The 8,097-nt window shown below is 37.3% G+C and overlaps 1 pseudogene; it reads left to right on the top strand.

The window, feature by feature from the left end:
- Positions 1-2,579: 2,579 nt before the first annotated feature.
- Positions 2,580-3,183, top strand: LOC148120055 (60S ribosome subunit biogenesis protein NIP7 homolog pseudogene; annotated as a pseudogene).
- Positions 3,184-8,097: the final 4,914 nt, after the last annotated feature.

Genomic DNA, 8,097 nt, shown 5'->3' with positions numbered 1-8,097 from the left:
CTTTTGTCAGGTTCCTCATCCTATGGTAGAAAGAAGGAGGAAACTTGAACCGGACACAGGCCGTACATGCTCAGAATAGCAGAACTTAATATAGCTTAGTACTGTCTACTTCTAAACTTAACCACACTGGTTTTTTCCCTATTGTGATCTGGAATCTATATGCAGCTCTGCAGGGGGCTTCCTATCCGATGCTCTGAGTCATGTGAAAAGGCAGTCACAAAAGGCATATATCTTTCCCAAAAATATAGTACCAATATCAGAAAGATCAACAGCAGAATAGTAATTAAACAATACCACACATTATTATTTATTTAATGGTTTAAAAAGTATATTTTAAAGAATTGAGTGTCTATAGTGTCCATGAGAAGCAAGCAGCTTGTTTTTTGTATAGTTGTCATAATATGTAATTCTGAACAGCGTTTATATTTGATATGACTGAGTTTCTATTTTGTTTGATGGCTTTGATGACTAATACAATGTTAATCTGAGAGTTTGCTAGGTTAGGTAGATAGGGAAAGTCTGTTTCATTTAGAGCAAGATGAGATTCAGGAGTCTTTTGGGATATTCTGGAACAGCTGCAGTTGTCTTCTTCGAAGACTTCCTGCTGCATTTCAATTGTGGAAGGCTTTGGTTTTTGATTCTTTGGAACTAAGGGTCTTGAGATTCTGTGTTCGTAACTTCTGCTTGCAGTGACAGGGTGTGGGAAAGAAGAGGCTTAAGGGAAGAAACACTCTTTTGGCTCATAGTTTCAGAAAGATTCAGTCTAGTTCAAGGCAGGGAAGGTGTGGTAGAGCATATGTGCAGACATTCCTCATATCATCACAGGCTGTGAGCCAGGGGGTGACAGGAAGGTTCCAGAATTTAGCTGTAACCTTCATAGCATACCTATAGTGACTTCCACCAGATAAGTTTCACAGCTAAACCTCCCCATCCCCTACACACACACACACACACACACACACACACACACACACACACACACACACACAGTAGTGCCATCTAGTGGGGAACAACCATTCAAACTCTGAATTTGTAGAGGACATTTAAGATGAAATCAGCAGTGTCCTGTGAACCAGTTCTCAGAAAAATTTAGTTTTTTAAAGCAACTCAATTATTATTCTAGCTAGAGAAGTTACCTTATTAAGGAAATCTACTGGTTTAAGAATTTAAATTTTATTTTAACATTTAGTTTCTTTATGCGATGTTATGATATTGTGCATATATTTATATGAACAACTACAAGGATATATTGCATTAAACATGTTTTCTATCAAAACTATGACAATCAGTCCATGGTATGATTTTACCCATAGGTATTTTATACTGTTGTTGAAAGAAGTTAAGCTGTCACAAATATGATCTTTGTCAAATAGTCCATTTTGTAAGGATGATAAAGTAGAACATGTAAATTCAGTAGCTTAGTGAAATTTTAAAATAAATTTTATTTTTATTTTATGATTTAATTTTTGGTATATGGGTGCCATTAATACTTTTGCTCAAAGCTTCCTTAAGTAAACCTTTCTTTTTTGGAGACATATGGAGTTCACTTTTAAGCTATGGGGCAAAGGGTAGAATGATTTCTGCTACAAAATTTACTGTGAAGATACTGAATTTCAATAGTTCATTTAACTCATTATACTGTCTTTTAGATTATTAGAAAACAGTTTAGAGAATGAGGCAGCTCTTAGTCTCCTTTAATCCCATTATTTGCATATGAGAAGCTAATGGAAGATTGAGCAGGTAAAGGAAGGGATCAAGAACCAAATCTGTTAAAAGGTCCCTAGTTTGTGTCATGTGATACTTAAAAACCTAGATATGCAATGGGAAACTATTCTGTTATTTTCCTAGTTTCACACTTTCCTACAGATTGCTGAAGCAGGAGAGCCTTTTGTCCTGGTGTGTGTGTGCGTGTGTGTCTCTCTGTGTGTGTGTGCATGTGTGTGTGTGTGTGTGTGTGTGTGTGTGTGTGTGTGTGTGTGGTGTTTCCATGTTTATTCTTCTATGTGGTGGGTGTGGGGCCTAAACCATAATCAGAATGCCTTCTGCAATCATTTCTTCATTATTTTGTTTCTTGAAACAAGGGCTCTTACTGAACTTGATACTCAGTACTTCTACTAGACTGGTTGATCAGTCAGCCCCATTTATCCTCCTTTTTTTTGCCCCCAAGAGCAAGGGTTATAGGTGTGTAGAGGCACGGTCATCATTTTTCATGAATTCTGACAATCTGACTTTGGGATCCCAACCTTAACTTGCAATGATGTTGTCTACTGAACCTCCTCACCACTCCCATCCTTGTTACTCTCCTTAGGAAAGAGTTTCAGCTGACCAGTGGCTCAGAGTATTCTAGACTTAGAGGCCTTCCTTCTGAATAGGGTATAAAATCCATCTCTCCCATACATTCAGGTATGTAAGGAGTACATTGCTTTACAGTGACAAATGGATATTAATATGAACACTGTGTCTTAATAATTGGTTTTAGAACCCAATTGCATGTACTAGGACTAAGAAGTTTACCAATCTTGCTTTTATACCCTCATCTTAAAGAAAAGAATCAAGGTGACTTCCGTTTCCTTCTTTCCGGGCACGAGGATCCCGGCAGCCGAGCTAGCAGGAAAATGCGGCCTTTGACAGAAGAGACCCGAGTGATGTTTGAGAAGATCGCGAAATACATCAGGGAGAATCTGCAGCTCCTGGTGGACAGGCCCGACGGCACCTACTGTTTCCGACTGCACAACGACCGCGTCTACTATGTGAGTGAGATGATCCTGAAGTTGGCCGCCAACATCTCCGGGGAGAAGCTGGTTTCACTGGGGACGTGTTTTGGAAAGTTTACCAAGACCCACAAGTTCCGGTTGCACGTTACAGCGCTTGACTACCTTGCACCCTATGCCAAGTATAAAGTGCAGATAAAGCCTGGAGCAGAGCAGTCCTTCTTGTATAGAAAGCACGTGCTGAAATCCGGTCTGGGTCGAATCACTGAAAACACTTCTCAGTACCAGGGAGTAGTGGTTTACTCAATGGCGGACATTTTTTTGGGGTTTCGGGGTAGCAGCAAAGTCTACTCAAGACTGCAGAAAAGTGGACCCCATGGCTATTTTGGTGTTTCATCAAGCAGACATTGGGGAATATGTGCGGCACGAAGAGACACTGACTTAGGATGGTCGTCCCAGGACCTTTTTGCCGTGTGAAGGGACTTAACTTTGTTTCCTGTGTGCGGACATCATCATGTTAGATTTGGACAGCACTGATATATGCAACTTGGATTCTTACTCAACGGAAATGCCTAAAAATAGGATTCCAGGCCCACTTTGACTACTTGGCAAGTTCAAGGCTAGCCTGGACTACGTGGTGAGACCCTGTCTCAAAACTGAAACCAAACAAACCAAAAGCTGTCATGTGTTTGAGTAAATGGTGTCTCTGTTCTCCATCTACATCACCTTGGAATCAACAGACTTGTTCTGATAGCAAGTTCTAAGTCACTGCACTGAGGACAGGAGCCGTTTTATTGTTATCTGTGATAACCCTTTTGCAGGCTAGTAAGGGTATCTTGAACTTTCTATTATTTTATTAGCTTCTTAAAGATAGAAGCAGTCATTTAAGACTAGTAGGCTCTGCTGTGATCTTACAGATGGGATTTAGTAAAATAATAGATGCGGTTCAGCTAATTTTCTTTGTGGTAAGCGGTGAATGGTGTGGAAGATCCTGTACTCAGGCCTCGATTCTGCTGCCTGCCGGTTGTGTGGTAATGGACAAGTCACTCCACTTAGACACGCTTCATTTTCTTCCTTTGTTAAAAGGGGGGAAAGCCATGAAACTATTGAGTGTGGTTCTACACACCTTTAATTCCAGCACTGTGGAGGCAGAGGCAGATGGATCCCTATGGATTTGAGGCCAGCCTGATCTGCATAGGGAGTTCTTGACCAGTCTAAAAAACAAACTCAAAACCCACAAAACTGGATAAACATCTTTAATCATCAGTGTAACAGTCATATTCAGGATTAAAAATAATGATTGTAAAGCTTCTTGCATAGGATCTGGCGGCGAACAGTTTTGGAATAAATACTAAGATATATTTTTAAAAGAAAAAAAAAGAAAAGAATCAAAGCAAACAAAATAATAAAGCTATTCAAAATGATTTCAAGAATACAGAAATTTTATAAACTCTACCTACTCATTTTGCCTTATTTCTTGCATTTTGCATTTAACTGGTCTCTTGTCAGTGATATGTCACTTTCTCTTTGTTTTGAAACATGTTATCTAAACCTAATTTATTTAAATACATTAATTATAAAGTTATTCAAGTGTTAAAAAAGTATTTAATCTTGTACAAGTCCCCCCAAATTTTTCAATATTAGTGAGGGAGTTAAAATAGGATATCTTACTACACTGGTAGGAAGAGCAGTGAGGAGTTGTCCCATTAGTGACAACTAATTGACTTCTTCTGCATAAGACAGGAACAATCAGTTGATTAACTTATGCAACACAAACAATGTCTTTCTGTTAGCAGAATGTGGCAGAGCAGTAGATGTCCAACATAAAGCAAATTCAATGATACTTTTGTAGTCTTTTTTTTCCCTTTATATTCTTTGTTTGCTTTTGATCCTTTTGAGTTTTTGCTTATATATTTTGTTATATGCTGTGGTTTTGGATTTTGTGTTTTTGTAAGGGTTTTGCATGTATGTGTATGTGTCACTGAAAGCATATGAGTGAGTGTGTTTGTGTGTATGGGGGGGGATTCTGATTCATGTTTTTTGGATTCTTTGGAGTTTTTCAATTTCTTTTATTTTTATTTTTACTTTTACCTTTTTTTTTTTGAGACTGTGTCTCTGTTTTGTGGTTTTTGCTGTCCTGGGACTGGCTAGGCAGACCAGATAATTGTATGCATTACTACACTGGCACTGTGCTTTGTAGTTGTTGTTTGTGTGTTTTGTCTGTCTAACCGCTTATTTGTTTTCTAAAGAAAGAAAGAAAGGGTGTTGAATTGGGTGAGTGGGCAAGTGGGATGATCTTAGGAGAGTTTGGTGGGGAGAAATTTATGATCAGAATTTATTGCATGAAAAAAATTAAAGAACAGCTTGTGGTAGAGAAGAAAGAGTCTTTGTGACTGTTCAAAATGCCCAGTGTTACTGTGTTTTCCAGAAAGTATAAACAGGAAAGAATGACCAGATGGAACCTCCCAGTTTAAAGGCACTTTGAAGACACAACTTAAGGGCTATGGGCTAAAAGCAAGTCTAAAAAATGGAGTCACCACAGTTTATGGGGAAGATCATCTGCTTTGAGTGAGTGGCAAGAAGGATTTTCTAAGCAGAGGAACGAGTAGAAAAGCTTTCAAAGACCACTGAAATCTTCTCAGAATTATAAGTACTTATTTTTTTTGTTTGTTTGCTTTCAATCCTACATATTTTAAACATTTTTTGATTTTTGAGAAAGGATTTCTGTACACTTTTAATTTTTATAATGATGTTTAAAACTATTAAATGAACAGTTCAAATCAATCTTTACTTAACAAAACTATTTGCACACATTTGTTTAACATGATTAATATGCTTATAGTGGTCATAGTCAACATTTTTTTGCGTGTGAAACTTTAACTTTAAAAATAAGTCTTGTCTTAGGATAAAAATATTCTCTCCACGGTTTCACATTTACTATTGCTGCTGTACTCATTCTCTTGCATGAAGTGAGTAGGATGATCCAGATTGATGAGCCCAGACTTCTCTCTTCCTGTCTAAGGACAAATAGACACATTTTAAGCATTTTTCCAGGAAGAATTAGTAGTTTCCCAGGGAGTGCTGACCTTCTAAAAGTAAAGTCAAAATAACAAGAAAATGCCATGAAGTATTAATCAGACCAAAAATAATATCCTTGCATATCTGAATTTCCCCATTTAAGTTCTAATTTTTTATTGAAAACATGGCCGTCATCATTATTATAAAATATGATAATGTTTCTTATTAATAGGACAAATGTTTATGAGAACTAGTTAAGAGGACTATTAGCATGGGCTTTGGTTACACTGATAAATGGCTCAGTGTAAGTAGGTCCCAGGCCATATCTGCAAAGCCATGCATGCAAATAAGGCTCTGCAGATATGATCTTCTAGTTCTATTTCCTTCTTTCATCATTTTTGAAGCTATGTCTGTATTGTATGGATTTGGAGAGACATATAAGAGAATGAATTCCCAGACTCATTTCTGTGTTTCACAGACCTATGTTTTTTGTTTTTGTTTTATTTTCTGATTTCTACTCTATCAAGATTCTGTGGGCATATTCACTGCTTATAATCTTCTGATCACCTAGGCATATAACCAGATTACCCAGATTACTACAGTTATGCCAGGTCAACTGATTTGATTCCTACAAAAGGTTTTCATATGCATCAACAATTTTTGCAGCAAAAGCTTGTGATGTAAGTTTCATAAAGCTCTTATTCAGAAAAAAAATCTCAATCTTGTCTTACCAACCACCAGCCACCTACTATAATTTTGAGATGGCTTTCTGCGCAGTATTTCTCCTCTGCTCGATGGCTGGTTTAAATTGTTGCTCAGCCTGAGGTACAAAAACTCCTGATTAGCCATGTCAGATGCAGCCTCTTAGAAGCCCTGCAGAGCTGCACATCCGTTCTTCTATTATGACATTTCTGCTAAGGGTTACACAAAGTCACCCAAAGAGCCTAGTGATGTATGAGTAAAGGGAAAAGCAAGAGAAAAATGTTTGACAAAAATCTGAAGAACTTAATAAAGAAACTGCAGTTTAATTTTTGCTAGGTGTCATCTTTTGGACAGGGTCATGACTTGCAGAACTGGACAGCTTTTTAACCAGTTTGAGTGTTACTTTAAAAGTAGTAAAATGTCTATGTTGACTCTTTAAGTTACTGGATGGTAGATTCCACCTACACTTGTCAGGCAAAGAGTTACAGGTTGAGGATGCGTGCTTCCTATTTTATATAAGCACATCAAGAGGTTTTCCTTATTAAAAGAGAAAAGAAATTAAAAGATTAATTTTACTGAAGAACTACTGCTTTGAAATCATCTTTTGACATCATGATAATTGAACTAAAGGCTCCATCGGCACAAATTTGCATATAATTTTTCATTTTTACTTCAGCTGTACTGAAGATTTGTTCTAAGGATTCCATTTGTCGTTTTACTTTTAGTAACTTTAAAAGCCTGTTCTGATTGTCTTTCTTATTCTCTTTCTTCCTTTGCTTCTAGCCTCCCCTTTTCTTCTCTTTTCCATCTCTTTTAGTCTGTCTAGTCTTTCATGCTGCTTATAAAATTAAAATTAATTAAGGAAGGTGATTTCTTTTAGAGGCAAAACTCAAAGTTTCACTGTGCACCTAGGATAATCTAAGTCTGTCCAATTGCTCCCAGACACTCCTATACAAATAAAATGATGTGCTGTCAAGTTCACTTCAATTAGAGATGTACAGCTTTATCAAAGGAAGAGCACATATACATATAGACATACACATATGTATGTACATACATACATATACACAGATACACACACACACATACACGCACACACACACACACACACACACACACACACACACACACACACACAAGAATTCACACACACACAGTACAATGCAAGCCATGATGTAGTCTCAGTGTTGACATGGATTTTCTGTCTTAAAAAGATTTCTCAGAGCCTAAGCTTAGGCAATTATTTTATTTATTAGCTATTAAACATCTTTAATAATTTGATGTTTGTCTACCTTCCACATATTTGAACTGTGCCCCAAAGAGTCATTCCCCATTTTCTGTGAGGATTACATCCCAGGACCTTGTGAATACCTGAATCCAACGATGCTCAATTGCTCCATGTTAAAGGGCAAAGTATGTTCCCAGAAAACAAATGCATCACTTTAAATCACCTACACAATTAACAATTCCAGGCACAATGGAAATTCCATATGAATTATGGTTTAGTGTACTTTTTAGGAAATGAGGAAAGGAAAATTAAAGTTTGTATAAATATTCAACACACTACTGCATTCTTGTCAATACTGACCAGCATTTGTGTCCTAAAACACTAGAAGACATGAATGTGGTATGTGCCTTGCTCACCCTTATGTTTAGAGTTTGGGAA

The sequence above is a fragment of the Myodes glareolus genome, chromosome 13 (genome assembly GCF_982192425.1).
Source record: "Myodes glareolus chromosome 13, mMyoGla1.1, whole genome shotgun sequence".
NCBI lineage: Eukaryota > Metazoa > Chordata > Mammalia > Rodentia > Cricetidae > Myodes > Myodes glareolus.
The sequence above is the reverse complement of the archived record's forward strand: the minus strand, read 5'-3'. Positions and strand labels throughout refer to the sequence as shown.